Raw genomic sequence first — 15,220 nt, 5'->3', positions numbered from 1 at the left:
GAATACAGTTTATGGCCTTCACAGTTTACCCTTCAAGACAAAGAATTCTCAAAAGGGATTACTTTATCCCTCCAAAAGGCTGGGGAGTGGAAATGACTGAGACATCTCACTGATAAATGAGACATACCCAAAGATAGTTCTATCAGCATTTATATGGTGAAATGTCTGGAGTGGCGGCAGTCAGCCAGGCACATGCTAAGTGACTTCAGAAAACAACATGGGCTGATAAAGGTTGGGAGTTCAGTCTGAAAGGGCTAGACTAAATTCTAGACCAAATAGATTTCTCAAAGCTATAATGTCTTTGAATGCTCAGTCTCAACAAAAGGAACAATTTTTACACTGAGATAGATTAAACCTGGATTTAGGCCCAGGCCTGAAGTGCTGCAGCACATCAACATCCCAAGCAAGTCTTCTGTTGGTGAGATTTGTAGGCCGGAAATCAGGGCCTCTGTGAAGCACTGCCTGGTGAACTACTCATAAGAAGAGCCCTGCTGGAGCAAACCAAAGACCTTGGTTCACAATACGTGAGCATGGTAGCCCTTTCCCACTTGTAGTCCCCAGCAAGTGGTATTCAGAGCCATACTGCCATGGAGGGTGTGCATACATCATGACTCATAGCCATTGACAGCCTTATCCACTATGAGTTTGTTTAATCCCCTTTTGAAACTGCCCAAACTGATGGCCCGAACAATACCTTGTAATAGTAAAGTCCATCGTTTCACTATGTCAGGGGTTCCCTAAGTGGTCCGTAGGCCACCAGTTGCTGATGAGCTTCATTGAGGTGGTCCACATCACGCTTGCAATTCAAAATCACACAGCATCTAGCACTGTGCATTTCAATTTCCAAAGCAAGCAGAAAAAACTATGAAGCAATCCACCAAAACCCTCAACAGTTTTCAAGTAGTCCATGGAAGAAAAGGTTTGGAGACCACTGCAATATGTGAAGAAGCACTTCCCTTTGTCAGTCCCTTATCTCCCACTGTTCAGATTTATTGGTTCTAGTATTATAAGAGGAATGGGGTGGGGCTTCCTATCCACTTTCTCCACATCATGCATATTCTATCGCCTCTACCCTGTTTCCCTCTTACCCCTTTTTCTAAGCTCTTGGCATCTTCCAGCACCTATAAAAACTTAATAAAATGTCTAACATTAAAAGCTTCCTGTTACATAGAGGAAGAGGGCAAGTAGACCTGTGGAAAGTTGGGAGGAGGGGTTTGCCTGGCCACTAGATGGGTTGTTTGTTCACCCATCAGCACTTGGGGAAGTGTGAAGTGATTGGATTACATGGATTGGTCAAACAAACAAAAGACAATGAGCTTAATTTTGAAGTGGAAGTCCAGAGACTGGGCGGGGGGAGAGGCATGGTATAGGTGTTTTATTTCTGATACAAAGTTGCAGAGGAGCATGAAACATGTACTTTCTATTCATATGAGGTGATAGAACATCCTAAGCAAGCCTCTGCCTGCAGAGCTCATTCCTTAGCATAGAATTCTTTTCCTATCATGCTGGTTTTCTATCATTGTTTTATTTAGTATTTTATGGGACCTGGGGTTTATTTAATGTGTGTTTTCTATTGTGAGCTTTAAGCCATCTTGAGTGCTTTTCTCTCTTTTTTTGAGGGCAAAAGGCTGAGTTCATGGTAATAAATCAATCAGTAAAGTCAGCTGACCTGTTGATAAATGAATGTAATGCTTAGTACAGTCAATCCAACTTGGGTCAGTCTGACTCGGGTGGCAGCACCACAGTATTGAATGACGGGGAGTCACTTGGGAAGAATTTCCATAGCATGCTGGCGCATTGTCCTCCACGGTGGTTCTTCCTTGACCCAGCATTGTTCTGGGTCAGCCAGAAGGCAATAAATGTGAAACTATCCTCAGTGATTCGGGAATGCAGGCAAATGATAGGACAGCTGAACAGCATTAAACAGGGTGGGCAGGCTTCGTAGGTTAACACAACTATGACAGAACACAAACTTATTTGTTACATTTTTCATTCCACCCTTCCTCCAAGGAGCTTGGACTGGCACATAGGTTCTTCCTCACCCATGTTATCGTGACAGAATGAGATTTCATCTGCACACAAATTACATGAATATTTCAAAGATATGGTCTCGCTTGACACAGTAACAAAGTAGTTTATCACAGCCATCTTAGAATAGTTGGTAGTTTGTACATATCCAGAATACAATCAGCATTAATATACTAGGAATCCAAAGTGAGGAATCACAAAGCAGGAATTCAAGGCAGTGCCTACTTTTACTGCTGAGGCAATGTCCCGGGAAAACTTGGAAGCCTTGATTGTTGCTCCAGCTTAGATTAACCAGTGGCAGAGTCACCGCACAATAGGGATATACATTCATTTTGTTAGCAAACGAAATGAATGGGGCTCATTTGCTACATTCATTACTGTGAAAGGGCTGAATGCCAGAATTATGAATGAGTTCCAAATGCCAGATATTCATTTGTTCTTCACCCAGAACTTTGCTTCTGTTCCCCTCTAGTAGCCAGAATACTGTAGGTCAAATAAAGGATGCCGGGAAGGGGAGAGAGGGAGGAAAGAGAGGGAGACTGACACCGTAAACTGTCCAAACATTGAAGCCAATGTGTAAAATATCCTAATAGGCCTTTTTTCCAAAGTGAACCCTTGAACTTGGGGCCATCCCACGAAGCTGAATGTTGGACTCGGGGCAAAGAAAAGAAAGTACACAGTGCACAGTTGAACTATGAAATTGGCTCCCACAAGACATAGCGATGGCCACCCACTTGGATGGCTTTAAAAGAGGGTTAGACAAATTCACGGAGGATAAGACTATCAATGGCTATTGGATGCTAGCCGCATACCTCTGTTGTCAGAGGCAGTGTGCCTCTGAATACCAGTTGCTGCAAATCACAATTGGGGAGAGTGCTGTTGCATTCAGGTTCTGGTTGCAGGCTCCCCATAAGTATCTGGATGGCCACTGTGAGAACAAGATGCTGGACTAGAAGGGCCTTTGGACTGATGTGACAGGGCTTTTCTTATGTTCAGTGGGGAAGAAGTTGGGAAGGAATATAAAAAGGGAAATTAAAGGCTTGTTTGAATTCCTCCTTGGATTTAGAATGTATGCAGATTCCTGGTTTATTCATTCCCCATGTCTGTGCACAAACAGTACCCAGTCAGTCATTCTTACCATTCTTATAAGAATTTTCAATCCATTCCATACTGTTTCCTCAAAATGCTTTCTGCTTAGTGAAGTGTACTTTCTTTGGGGATTTGGACTTCACTTCCCTGCTATTAGCATGCTGATGACACCCAACACTATCCTTTTAATCTCAATCCAGGAAGGCCATGGGTGTTCTGAATCGTTGCCTAGAATCAGTGAGGGGCTGGATGAGGATGCACAAATTGATGTCCAGAAAAGGCAACAGTACTCTTGCTTAGCGAAGCTACCCATCTGGATTTCAGCAACCTTCTCTTGATTAGCCGTGTACTTCCCTCAAAGCCAGGTATGCAGCTTGGAAGTGCTCCTGGACCCAACTTACTTCCTAGATAGGCATAACATGTACACGTGCTAATTGATATAGATAGATGCACGTTTTGAGAGAATCACTATAATTTTAGTGATTTATGGATAATTTTAATTAAAACATAGTAAATCTCACCATAGTTGGAAGGACTGCGATCAGGTGACTTATGTGCCCATTTAATCTGCTTTCCAGATGGGTAACTTCAAGGCCCTTTGTGGCCTGCACCATTCCACTATGCAGCAGTGATGCCGGTGTTTGTAGAGTGGCTTGGTGGCATCAACCCACTGTCCCAGCCACTTTTTTGCTCTGTGATGGTCCACCTTTGAAAAACATCTGTAGAAACATCAGCAAACACAATGCTACCATGGGCTCATTATTGGGAGTATAGGACTTCTCAGAAGTTGTGGGGAAGTGGCACCTGGGTTCCCTTTAAAAGTGAGGTGAATGAGTTCTTTATCTTCTTCAGCAGTTGGGCATCCTATTAATATCTGGCCTATAAAATGGGGACTTTCCCCCATCTGTCAGAAATTTGGGAGGTCTAATTCTTTGACCTCAATCTATGGTGCTGGTTAGATGGAAAACACAGATGTTAAAAGCAACAGAAGAGCACTTGGGTTTCCCTTGGAAAGCAGTGGGAAACAAAATTGAATAAGGAAACAGAATGTGATTTTAATGAATAGATAACCAAACAAATAAGATGGTAATAAGGAAACATTTTCCTTAGAGCTTAGGGACCTTCCACTGGCCAGGCAGATACCTGTGGTACCTCACCACATGGAGCAACAGGCAACAGATCACTAGATTCCAGGTTCTAGATCTACTTTCTTGATTTCTGTTTTTCATTTTGAATATTTCTAAAGAGGAAAGACTTTCTGATTTGAAGAGAGAGATAAGAAGAAGTAGAACTTTAGAATTCCAAATTATTTAGACATTAATTTGTCAAGAAAGCAAAACATGCCATTTGCCCAAGGTTAATGTGGAATGTTATGCAGAGCAAAAAAGAAAAAAGGTCAAAGGCACAATTAAAAAACAAAGAGATAATTGGCAAGCTGGTAACACTGCTGAGAAGGAGCTGGAGGTTGTGCTAGAAGAAAAATGGATGTTAATTTAGTAATGTAACTCCCACAATCTGGGAGAATGTGGATCCAAGAATTTGCTGGAGGGTTCCGGAAGGGTTTGGAATGTTGCTGTGAATGCTGATGCAGCAAAGTATAAACCCTTTTTATTCTTTTATTGTTTCTGCTCTAAAAAACATAAACTGAACAGAGGCTTCACCTTTTGTGTTCATATGTATCTCTGAGCGCTAAATTCTAGTTTATCTCCGGTTTTCAACCATTATGTTGTAGTTGAAGGCTTTGAGATTAGGAACCCTTCTCGTGCCAGTAGTTTATGGATATTATCTAAATGAGGCTGGTTGTTTTTGTCTTTCTTTTAGTTTTTGAAGATGTTAAGACAATCACAGTGATGCTGGGGAGATTGTGCTCTCTTGACTACAGTCAATAAACTTTCTCTTTTCCTCTTGATAAATCATGTGTATAAACACAATTTGAGTCTTTTAAAGTCTCTGTCTTGTTCCTGTGAAAAGTTGGAATTCAGCTCATTCCTACTGGTTGCACTGAAACTGATTTTCAGTGAACTTCCAGTTCATCGCTTGAAAAGCTTCAATGGGAAGAATGAAAATGCCCACTGTAGTCCTTACATCTCCTTTCTTATGACACTGACCTCTTCCCCAAGCTAAAAAGAAAGGAAAGCATTATCTCAAAAGAAAGGGAATGGGTGGAAACTGTTCAGTCCTCTAACCAACATCAGAGAGGCCATGTGGATCTTCTCATTGGCTGCAAATGTCAACGATGGTGTCTATTTCTTCCAGGGTTCATCGGGGTTGACTACAAGTCTCCTCATTCCTAGGAAGAAATGAGGCTCCATGTTACATTTCTGAACAGTGGAGAGCCCTGTGGGACCTCACCCTCATTGGCACATGATGCATGGAGCATCATTTTCTGCCAGGAAAGATAGAGCAAGCCCCACAATATTCTTCATTATTTGTTTATGATACATCTGTGCCTCCATAACACGTAGTTATCTGGGTGGATGACAATAAGCATGAAAAAAGTGCATGAGGCCATAAAATATAAATCAGCATAAGGACAACAAAACAAAACTCACTGCAGTTATTTAAAAGGCCCGGGTGAACAGAAAGGATGGTGCCAGGTGTACCTTCCTGGGAAGACAATAACTGAGGTGCCATCACCAAAAAGGCCCTGGTGGTTGGCTGCATCACTTTGTTCAGCAGGGGCAGTTGGAGCAGGGCCTCTGAAGAAGATCTTAATATTTGGTAAGTATATATGGGAGAAGGTGGTCTTCCAGGTAACCTGGTCCTAACCCATTAAAACCACCACTTTATATGGTATGATAAGGTCAAAGCACATAAAGCATTTAAAAACCACATTGTCAGGAAAGCGCTGTTTAATGTTTGGATAAGATATAAGGATTCATTAGAAAACAAAACTCCAAGATGGCTGTCACAAATGGAAGCGAAAGCCTTGAAAAAGCTCAATATGGAGGTCAAATGGCCGAAATATTGGGAAATTTTGGAACAAGATGGAGATAGACTGAAATTGCAGAGTTTTGAAAAACTAAAAAACAAAGTGCGAGACTGGCTTCATTATTTTCAGATAATGGAGGCATTTAAATTGGACAAGAAAATTGGCTTCCAGGTGGAAAAATCAAAATTAGAAACTGAACTGTTAGAACCCAAAACTAAGAATTTGTCAAGAATGTATAACTTGCTGCTGAAATGGAACACTCAGGATGAAACGGTAAAATCGGCTATGATTAAATGGGCACAAGACGTTGGACACAACATTATGTTTGCAGACTGGGAGCAGTTATGGACCACAGGTATGAAATTTACGGCATGTAATGCCCTAAGAGAGAATATTATGAAAATGATATACAGGTGGTACATAACCCCAGTCAAGCTCGCAAAAATCTATCATTTGCCCGATAACAAATGTTGGAAATGTAAAGAGTCTGAAGGTACATTTTTTCACCTTTGGTGGACATGCCCAAAGATTAAGGCTTTCTGGGAAATGATATATAATGAATTAAAAAAGGTATTTAAATATACCTTCCCCAAGAAACCAGAGGCCTTTCTCCTGGGCATAGTCGGCCAAATGGTGATAAAAAAGGATAGAACTTTCTTTATGTATGCAACAACAGCAGCAAGAATACTCATTGCAAAGTATTGGAAGACACAAGAGCTTCCCACACTGGAGTAATGGCAGATGAAACTGATGGACTATATGGAACTGGCGGAAATGACTGGTAGAATCCGTGACCAGGGAGAAGAGTCGGTGGAGGAAGATTGGAAGAAATTCAAAGACTATCTGCAGAAACATTGCAAAATTAAAGAATGTTAGAGTGATGTTGGATTAAAAATAAGTGGCTTCCAGCTGATTAGGATTTAAAATTATGGACAGATTAAGATTAAGGATTAGGATTAAAAAAGTTTAAGGAAATGCAAATCTGGTGCTAAAAGGTAAAATTTTAATGTTATATTATATCAAGAGTTAAGATTGGGATTAAAAAAAGAGGGAAAGAAATTGCTGGATAAACAATTTGAACTGGAATACAAAAGAGGGAGGTACGAGGAGGTCCAGAAAATAAGTAAATTTAAAAATGGAGACGAAAAGATGATACTGTTTTTAAATTGTTCTACTTTCTTTTTTGTCTTTTGTTTTCTTGTTTCTTTATTTTTTTCTTTTTCTTTTAGATTATGTATTGTATATTTTGAATTGTGTATTTCTTTTTTATGTTTTATGTTTAATCTTTTATTGAAACTTTAATAAATATCATTCAAAAATAAAAATAAAACCACCACTTTATAAATGGGACCTAGTATTTTACATGTTGTTTGCCACTGAGGAGAGCCCCTGCAGGCCCTGTGCGCTGTTTCCTGAGTTCATGGGAATCCTCTGTCACTGACAACCCCACTGTTTCCGAAAGTAAGTTTTTTTCGTTTGTTTCCTAGTAAAGGAGATCTAGCAGGGGCAATGGGACAAGAGCCCCATTTTGAGACAGGCCCAGCTTAATAGGGTTTGGATTTTCAAATACACCCCACCCCCCAATCTCGAATATGTATCCCAAATCCAATGAAAAGTATGATAAAGACAAGAAGCCAGAAGGGACCTCAAATGTTATCGAGTCTAACCCATTGCTGGTTCAGGAAATCCACTGGTGCAACATCCCTGCTAGGGAGACAACTTCTTAAAGACCTCTAAGGACATAGAGCCCGTTACTTTCCATGCCAGTCTGCACCTTATAAACTCTTATACAATATATGTTTTTAAGGTACCTTAAACCCCCCCCCCCCCAAAAAAAAACACCAAGCAAGCCAGCATATAATGCTTCTTAGTTGAGGTTCAAGCTACGCTTAAATAGCAAGGTTCTGTTTTAGGGTGTGTGTTGGGCATTATGATCATTTTATTTTTGGTCATCTTAATCCTTCTCTCTCTCTGCATTAGCCTTGTATATGCCAGGAACTGGAAAATTAATATCTTCCCATGGCCCGCAAACTAGCATTCTTTACACTGACAAGGTCCTTGCAAGTTGCGATCTTTCCTTTCGGTTTGTGCCAGGAGGAAAAGAGCCGGGCTTGCTTAAAGTCCTCCAAGGGCTGCTGTTTTATTTGATTTCATTGTGTTCCTCAAATCGCGCACATCGCCCTCAACGATACGAACGCAAAGCTGCAAGCAGCCCTAAAATGGGTCAGCCGGATGCAAGCCTGGAAAACATCCACACCCCGAACACTTGTTCTCATCGGGAGTGTTTTCTCCCAGCTACCCTGGCACTTGCCTCTCAATCAGGGTGCGGTTTTGAACACAGCACAGAAGATTCCTCAAGCAGTTCTTCTTGCTCGGCCTGCAGCCAAGTACAAAATAATTTATTAAACAGCCCAACCCCCAGCATATGGAAGGTTTTAATGCACCGAAATTTATGGAGATGCCTGTGCACAAAGGCGCACACGCCCAGAGCTTGTGGCTTTATGGGCTGTGGACCTGCTCCTGCATGAAGGCAGTATGCCCTCGGTTACCACAATATAACTTTTTTGGGAAGAGGCAGGTAGGACTGCTCACAGAGCAACACAATCTCTCTGAAGCCATCGCATGGCATACTTGACCGATTTTTCTGGGTGCACACTGTTTTTGTATGATGCCCATCCACGAATGCTTTCAGAAGGGAAGAAACAACAACACATCTTTCTCCCGGAGCATCAGAATTCAGGTACCAGCAGTGAAAGCAAGAAAACAGCCCCATTCATACTAGGTAGAGAAATAGATGCTAAGTCCTCCACAAATACCTCTGCCCCAGATTCTATGCCTTGTCTGAGGCTTTTACAAATCCTCATTACACAGCCCAATGCATTGTTGAGTTCCTCCTCCAAAGTGTTCAAGTTAACACTGGGTAGTTTTATAAACGGTGGAAATTGGAATAAGTTAATAGACCCATCCATGGACAGGAATTTTATGCTAATTGAGATTAGAAGATGCATCCAGGCACATTTCCAAGAGGCTGGTCTAGAGGATCTATGGTAAATGTTGAATCTCACAGAAAATGAACTTTCCTTTCTCTTTTCACTACATCACAACTGATTCCTCTTAGACTGTTTCCTAGTGTGCAGCATGCTAGTATTACAAGAGGTGCACAATAAAATTCATTTTCACTATAAAAAAACCTTTATTTTCCTTCATTCATTCCTTAAAATCACTTATCCATTTATCTCCAGCCCACTCTTGAAGAACAGTGATGAGTTGCTGTTTGTCCCATGAGCTGTTATGGACATCTGAGTTCATGGCCCCCAATTTCTTTCATTATTCATTGAAATTACAATTGTTTTTGTTACATTCAGTTTTGTTACTTCCCCCCTCCCCAGTTTCCTTTCCTTTCCTATTATTTTAGCTTCTGCATGTGGTGGTTGTGATGGCAGAGCTGTTTTCAGCGGCCACCATGTTCATTCCTGGAATGCCCTGGAATGTTGTAATGTCCAAGATATTGTGGGAAAATGCAACAATGGCAGGCTGGAGGTGGTTACCAAACCAATTCCACTGGCACTGGAGAAGTGAAGCCCCTCTGCCCAAAACTGAATGGTAAATGAGTACAAATGAAATAAAGGAAATGAACCCATTTTAAAAAACTTTTGGCATTTGTATCATTGTGAATCAAAATGATGCTGGGTTTATCATGTAAACGCCATCTAAAGCAACCTGGAAATTGAATGTTTCTTTCCTAGATAATGAGGTGCTTAAAATCAAACTGCTAAATAAAACCAAACAGTTCTTTGAGATTAAAGTTCCAGGGCTTCCAGATCTTCCAAAATAATACTATGGGGCCCCTTTAAAAGATGCATCAGAGGGAGAGTAATTGCATATGAGTCTTACAAAAAGAAAAGGTATAATTCAAAATGCAATCAAATTGGGGGAGCAGAAAGCTGAAAGCTGTAAAAGTCAGTGCTGCTTCATCCTCCCTTGAACTTCTGAAGAATGCAATAGCAAGAATATGGAATTAATAAAATTTGTACAGATAAAGGCCAGGTTCCTTTGCATGAAACAAATGTATGGAAGATAGCAGACTGGCCGACCTGTTAGCTCACAAATGGAGGTAAGCTTGATGCTCAGCATATACTTCTCTACTGAGGATCACTGAGAATAAATAGCACACCAAAATAACTGAGCTTAATAATGTACTTAGACCCTTTTATTCAAAATTATACACTCCTGAGAGAGAATCAACACAAGAAGCAATTTATGCTTTCCTGAATAAAGTTCAGCTCCCACGGCTATTAGAGGCGCAAGTACAGATGCTTCAGAGGCCTCTGCAAGTGGAGGAAATAGAAAACACAATTAAAAACGACAAAGCTGGTAAAGCACCTGGGCTGGAGGACTTCGCAGCCAAATGGTATAAAACCTTCAACGATCCACTGGTCCCACGACTAGATGTCACATATAAAAGACTTATGGATAAAATATGTTTTCTTCTTGATAAGGCTCACATCTCAAGAGTAAACTGGACAAGAATCAGGCTAAATGTGACAATTAAGGATACATCTCACTAATGAGTCATGATTATTGCCATTTTGGCAGAGAGGCTACGAAAGGGGAACTAAGGTCACAAGCATAAATGCTCTTACTAGGGTAATCCCCATTAAACACAGTGGAAGTTACTTGTGAGTAAATGTGCCCCACATGACTGCAATCTTATGCTCACTTCCTTGGAAGTAAGCCCCACTGAATTCAGTGTAAACCAGCTTGTAAATGAATAAATGCATAGCAACTTAGTTCAGGATAACAAGAACAACATCGACCAGTGGATTGATTTCATTACTATATGCAAAGATAAATGAGACCCAGCTGTTATTGCATTAGGCAAACACTCACTGTTAGTGTATTAGGCACACACTCGCACCCCAACACTGAGAAAGTGAAGTAGAAAGTTGCATTCAACACTGCATGAGAGTAGTTTCACTCATGCATTAAGATTTCCCTCTCTTCTTCTCCACCCGTGACCTCCATCAATTTGCTCTAGAAGGCCACTTAGCAATTAACAACAGATTTTAAGGCTGCACAAGAGATGCAGGAGAGAAGAAGAAGGGGTTAGGGATAGGATGACAATTCCCAGGGTTCCCTAGGGATTGTTAAACCACTCTGAGAATTATAGCTCTGAGTGGAAATAGAGGTCTCTTAACAATACTCAGCACCCTTTACAAACTACAGTTTCCAGAATTCCGTGGGAAAAGCCATGATGGTTTAAAGTGGTTTGCTGCAGCTTCAAATAGATAGTGCAGATGTGGCCATTCTGGCCCCCATTCGCACCTGGGAATCTGTATTCTGCATCAGCTGAAGTTTCTGAACCATTGTCTATGGCAGTCTCATATAACTGCGTACATCTACTGAAATCCCATCATCCCTCATATGGGTCAAAAAGCCCTGATGGATTTGCATCCATCATACATTGCTCTGGCCTCTCCCTCGTCTTCCTTCTTCCCCTCCCTGATTTTCTTTTCTTCCTTCTTTGTCCAGTTATATGAATGCATCCCCAAGTTCTTCTGGTCGTATTGTCTGTCCAGCTTTTTGTTGGTTTATTGCAAGCGTAGGAATGAAATAAAATATGAATTTTAAAAGGAAAACATTACAAGAGCACCACACCACAGGCTCCCTTGAAAGAACCAATCTAAGATCTAAAATATTGTCTCTGCCTCTTCTCACAGCCTGTGGATTTGCTCAGCCTTTCTGTCCCCATTGTGCTCATATAATAACTTTGTGAGCAGGCCTTGCCTCCATATTCTGCAGCTGGAATGAATTCAGGCAAACTCAAATATTCAGGCAAACTAAAAGAAGAACTGGCCAAGAAGAAACAAAGAGTTACAAGTCACTGGTGGCTTTGCTAATTTCATCCAGCTTGATCCTTCATGTTTACTAGTCAAAAGGCTCCTAACAGAGACAGGAAAACCGTGCCAGAGAGGGAGGAGGATGAGATGACAACTATGGAGAGGGGCTTCTTATTTTTGTTTCAGACATGCACGTGCACCCCTTCCTCTATGCAAATCAACAGTGGCACCTCTCTTTCCCATGGAGGAAGAGGCTGCACTCAGAGCAGCTCAGAATCTCCATCACAGATTGAAGAAATTAAGAGCATAGTGCATCCATGCAATGCCCATCTGGAGGCCTATGCACACCTGTAATATTTATAGCTCTTATCTATAATTCAGGGAACATTTTAAAAAGCTGCAGTTTCATACCCTAAGCCTTCGACACAGGGGAAACTATAAATCTCATTAACTTACTACCTGTATCTTTTCCACAGTTTTCTTGTGGGAAGGTTTACTTTAGCAGAGTTAAACAATCCCCTTTGTAAGTTTATGCAGCAATCAGCTTGTTGCTGACTCGTCTGAATTCTACTACTAAAGATGCCTTCCTGGTTAAAAATCCCTTTGAATCCCTCTTAAAGAATACACACACGAATCTGATTCATGTTAATATAAAACTATTTGGGTTGGTGAGCAAGGCAACCTCTCTTCATGCTTCTGTAGCTGCAACATACTCTACTTCTGTGGAAGACAATGCTACACAGTTCTGTTTATAACTACCCCATGAAACAGGTCCATCCCACATTTCTCACCAGTTATGTGGCTAGAAACTTTCTTTTTCTTTAAATACTAAAATGAAATTCTGGAAAAGCAGTCTTCCTAGCCCTGTGTTGTTAGGTAACGAAGTCTGCAGGATATTCAGAGCCTTGTAGACTTCTAGATTCCTCAGTACCTGCCCATTATGATGTCATGACATGGTGGCACGAAGGCATCACCTGATTGCTCCTTCCCATAACCTTGATGTCAGTAATGTCTCTCATTTCAAGCATCATGTTTCCATGTTGCTTTTTTATGGATAACCCTGCAGGAAGCATTAAAAATTACAGTGGGCCAGTGGGAAGACTGTGGCCTTGGTTTCATGATATCCCTGCAGTAAAGAGAACACAGGCAGGGTGTGGGGGGGGGGTGGAGAGAGAGAAGAGAGGGAACAGTGTTTAAAAGTGGCTATTTCCTTCCTTTCTCCCAGATACGAAACAGACCAAAGGGATGAAATATGCCAGCAGCTGGAGCTAATTTTGAGGTTATTTTACAGCAAGAGCTACAACACAATAAAGCACTAACCCTGAATGTGGCTTTGCGCTTTGTGTCTGACCTTCTGAAATTGTTCTGACTGGAGCTTCTTAGCCTCGTTGTGTCATGTCTGCTCCCTTGCCGTGCACACATGATAAACCCCATGTCCATTTCTGGTAGCAAAGAATGCTGCAAATGTACATAAAGTGCTCAAGAGGTTGGTTGGGAGACAACAGATGCAGCAGATAGCTTGAGTTGTGTGCACAACTCAAGGGTAGCTGTTTGTGATATGACTGTAAGTGGTTCCCACAACCTTGTTGGCTCTGGATGATGAAATCTTACCTACCTTGCACAAATTTTGTCAATGCAGAGCACGCGTGTGACATCTCAGTGGCATGTGGGCAGGTTAAGGATTGAAAAAGAACCATGCTGGAACAGACCTAAACTAGCATCTCTAGCGGTGCAGTTTGTAACCATGGTGGCTAGTCAGATGCATCTGGGAAGTCCCAAAACTGGAAGCTGAGCAGTTCTTTGGGGTTGGTCAATGCCTGGATGGAAGACCACTGAGAAATCCCATGTACACAGAGTTCTATTATGGAATAAAATCAGACTATAAGCATATTTAATAAATAAGTTGTTTTGTGGATCGTAGTTTTGTTTTTGTTTTTTTCATTCAAGTGCACCTCAAAGCCTAATTGACACTGCAGCATGCACTGTTGAGCACTGAAGTCTACTTTGTCAGCTGCATCTGACTGTTTTCCACAAAAGCTTATGCTGCAATAAAACTGTTGGTCTTTAAGGTATCGCAACACATTTGGTTGTGTCGTGCTCATTTGTTGTACAATGTGTGCCATTGTAATGGGTTGCTTTGAAGTCATTTTTGCACCAGGTAAAGTCATTTTTAGCTGCCCAGTCCTGTCCCCCACCCCCCCCGCCGCCGCCAAGCTGTCCCCTATTTTGCCCAACCTGTCCTTTATTTTGCTCGACCAAAGGTGGCAACCCTACCCTCTGCTGATGTCCAGCTCTGTAAAATAACATGGAACAAAAAAAGGTGATGGGCAATCCAGTGGCAGCATCCCCAGAAACAATCACAGGAGGTGTCAGGTTTTTGTAAAACTCATTCATAAGGCATGTTGGAAAAGCTGACATGCCCATGAAACCAAATGTGTAATGTTTCACATAATGAGTGGCCTGTTTTCAAAATCCAACCTGAGCAACCACAAGCCACAGAATGCCTCCTTTAAAAGGAAAACTGCTGGGACAGGCTGATGAGGATCCCTCAGCTACAGTAAAGGGCAGACAAGAACGTCCCCATCAAACAGTAGTTGCGATCAGAGGCCGTTGCGTTGCTCCTGCTGCTATACAAAGTCAAGCAGCACCTGTTCAATCTTTCATCTGTGGGCAATGATTTGTTGTTTTCTCAAGACAATTGAATGGCGCAACTCTGCATAAAAGCTCCTAACATGTTTCCTTCCCTTTCTGAAGAGCTAATCAGAAACGCTCCCCTTTCCCCCGTGGGAGAGGGAGGAGGGTGTGCGCTAGAGGAACAGGTTGGAACTGTTAAAATAATTGGCAGCCCTGGATTTTTGCAGATCTAGCTGGCCGCACGTTAAAATGGGGGAGCTTTTAAGGTTTAATTATTTATTTCAGGCTTTGCCATAAAAATTGCCCCTTTACGACATTAACAGTTGCGAGCGAGCAGGAGTTTTCCTCATTAAAAGGAGGCCATTCCTCTCAAAGGCTCTGGTTATATCATTGTGGGCTATGGGCTTTGCCAATAAGGCTATTAAAGTGGTTGAGGACTCACGCAGCAATCTTAGAAGGCTGCTTCCCCAGTTGCTGTGGTAACGTACAAGCAAACTTGCCTCAAATCTCAAGGAGAGGGTGGATTTTTTTGTTGTTTTTGTTTTAATGCAGAGCTGCAAACACATGAGATGCATCAAGAGGCCTAGTTAGGCAATTGGCAGTAACAAATGTTTGTGGAAGGTATGATGCACAGTAGAAAAGGATAGGGGTCTCTGAAACAGAAAACCTAAGGATGGCAAGTTGCCACGTTCCAACA

At 41.6% G+C, this 15,220-nt stretch overlaps 2 long non-coding RNA genes across 2 annotated transcripts; both read right to left on the bottom strand.

The window, feature by feature from the left end:
• Nucleotides 1–3,591: 3,591 nt before the first annotated feature.
• LOC308479370 lies at nucleotides 3,592–13,010 on the bottom strand. The gene is made up of 2 exons (XR_013987648.1): nucleotides 12,681–13,010; nucleotides 3,592–5,407 (listed from the first exon to the last, which is right to left on the bottom strand). It is a non-coding gene; the product is annotated as an uncharacterized lncRNA (long non-coding RNA).
• LOC308479703 lies at nucleotides 10,233–12,072 on the bottom strand. Its single transcript, XR_013987794.1, has 2 exons — nucleotides 11,513–12,072; nucleotides 10,233–10,377 (listed from the first exon to the last, which is right to left on the bottom strand). It is a non-coding gene; the product is annotated as an uncharacterized lncRNA (long non-coding RNA).
• Nucleotides 13,011–15,220: the final 2,210 nt, after the last annotated feature.

The sequence above is a fragment of the Podarcis pityusensis genome (genome assembly GCF_964106645.2).
Source record: "Podarcis pityusensis genome assembly, chromosome: 1".
Classification (NCBI taxonomy): Eukaryota; Metazoa; Chordata; class Lepidosauria; order Squamata; family Lacertidae; genus Podarcis; species Podarcis pityusensis.
Note: the sequence above shows the minus strand (reverse complement) of the source record. Positions and strands in the feature narration are given on the sequence as shown.